At 48.3% G+C, this 2,491-nt stretch overlaps 1 pseudogene; it reads right to left on the bottom strand.

The window, feature by feature from the left end:
• Positions 1-296: 296 nt before the first annotated feature.
• Positions 297-2,197, bottom strand: LOC132525382 (PHD finger protein 20-like; annotated as a pseudogene).
• Between the last annotated feature and the right edge of the window lie 294 nt (positions 2,198-2,491).

Raw genomic sequence — 2,491 nt, 5'->3', positions numbered from 1 at the left:
CGATTTCAAGTGAAGTTTGTGCAAAAAGACTCACTCTCCATTCAACAACGTGCACAGAAGAAGGGAATTCCAAGAGTCTATTTGCTATCTTCTTGGTAGGCTTCAAGATCAGAGTGCCCTCCCTTCCAGCAGCCAAAACGGCCTCTTTGTCCAAGTCCATCACACCCCTGCCCAGATCCCTGAAGTCAGTCAGTGTCACGTGCATTTGGCATGCTAGGTTTATTTATTTAAATACGTGAAGCTCCTCCTGCAGGTGCCCCAGGATTGTTCCCCCATTAGTGTGGGGGTGCCCAGTTTCATGTTGAGCAACAGAGTGCGATCTGTTGCACCTTGCCCAGGTCCATCAGCAGCTGCTTGATGCAATGCTTGAGCTGCGGAAGGCTGGCCAGAGGCTCCGGGGGCTCCAGCTCCCCAGTGTAGTCCAGCCAGCTCTCCAACACGTCCAGCTCCTTCTCAATGGAGTCCATCCTATGCGTAACTTCATCCTGAAGAGACTCCACATGCGTCAGCAGGTTAAACTGCCACTGGTGCTGGGAGCTCAGCAACCCCTCTCCGCCTCTGTCCAGCAGCTTCCGAGCGGGGTCTTCCTCAGGTAGGACCTTTCTGGAGACATATTCCCTCACCTTTGGGGAGCTGGGTTTGGGGTCACTGTCCCCTCTGCTCCTGTCTTGTTCTAGAGGCCAGCGCAGGCACGGAGAGTGGGAATCGTCACCATTCTCGTGGAGGGGGTTGACTGCATCGTCAAGGGCAGAGCACCGGGTCTCCACCACCAGCTTCTGTTCCACAGCAGGGTAGTAGGTGCGGGGCTTCTGCAAGGGCAGGGGCAGAGGCTTCTCCACCGCCTCGTTCAAAGTTCTATAGCTTGGGGCTTCCTCCCTGCTCTTGGCTTCAGTGACATGGATGTGTTTGGAATGAGATCTCCCCTCCGCCAGATGCTGTTTCCAAGGCTGACACCACAGCTGCAGATCAGGATGTTCCCGGCTTCTTCTTCTTCAGACTCCTTGGTACCGGATGATGTGTTTTGCAAAGCATCAGTAGTAACCGTATTAACCAAATCTGATACAACCAAGTCAGGATCTAGGATCTCGTGGGTCCCATTAGTGGACAGCCTGGAGGACCGTCTCCTTGATAGGTCTTTGTCAGTGTTTTCCGAGTAGTTTTTTTACTTTTCCTGGGATGAATTTTTGTCAAGCCGAGGACGTTTTAATGGGACTTCACTTCTTTTTGATATCTTCCGTCTTCTCAATTCCAATGTTATTGGTTGCAAAGTTTGAGAGTTTGAATCCACAGCAGTAGGAGCTATGGAAGGGAGTCTGCCTCGCTTTCTTTTTGGCTCTCTCAAGTTTTCTTGTGGACTCTTCACAATGTCATTTTCAGGTTTCTTATCCACTTGAGCATCTCCAGAATACTCTCTGTCATTTTCTGAAATGTTCTCCTTATCTTCCTTCTTGTTCTTGAGAAGGCTCCTCTGACACCTTCCCCTTTTCAGAACAGATTAACTTTCCTTCTTTATCAGGTTGTTTGGGTCTCTTTTCTGTCTTTAAGGCTTTGTCCTCTTTGTCTTTCTTCACATTGGCTGTGGCTTTTCTCTGCTCTTTAAACTTCTGTCTTTTATCAGGAGATGATGAAAGACTTTTTATGTTCTGTTTCTTTAGGCCTAGCATTACCCACAATATTCTGATCTTTCGAAAAAGCTTTGACATGAATATGTTTGACAGTCTGAACTACTCCATCATAAAATTTCACAGTGTAGGTACCTGTGCTGTACAGTATATCCTTGTAGTTTTTTCTTCTATGAGTTTGACTTGATTTTCCCCATATTAAGTGAGATCAGTCACCATTTTAATAAAAATTGTCCATCCTTGTTAACAGCAGTGATTTTGGCTGGGTAAAAACGACAATCAGACCAGCAAGCAAGGACCTGCTCATTTATTTGAAATTCAGATGATCTTTCCTCTTCATGTAAGCTTGCTTTCCTCAGCTGTATTTTCTCTAAAGGGCGTAAATAAGGACTTTCCCAGCAGAACCATTCATCAGAATGATGGTTCCAACGCTTGAAATGGATGAGTACTTTTCCTTCTTCATAATCAATATCTTCTATGTGAGCTGGATACCAGTTTTTTAATTGGTCCCAGGCTTCCAACTGGCCTCCCACTTCAAAGCTGATTCCTCGTCTGTTAGGTGGATGCTTTGTCATTTTCAGTCATCAATGGAGGCTGCCTTTATTCTACTCACAGCCCCGCTCCGGCTGCTCCGCTCCGGGTCCAACCGACTGAAGGACTCTGCGTGCTGCACACCACGTGACCCTGGGGACGCGGCCAGGCAATCCCCCGCCCCACCCCCCACATGCACCATCGACTGCACCGAGTGACGCAGCGCCTCAGTTGCCCCGCCCTCGGCCCCGCCCCACCCGCGCATGTATCTTTTTGAATTATAGTTTTGTCTGGGTATATGCCCAGGAGTGGAATTGCTGGATCATATGGCAACTTTA

This window comes from Lagenorhynchus albirostris, chromosome 9 (assembly GCF_949774975.1).
Source record: "Lagenorhynchus albirostris chromosome 9, mLagAlb1.1, whole genome shotgun sequence".
Lineage (NCBI taxonomy): Eukaryota > Metazoa > Chordata > Mammalia > Artiodactyla > Delphinidae > Lagenorhynchus > Lagenorhynchus albirostris.
This window is presented reverse-complemented; position numbering and strand designations above follow the sequence as displayed.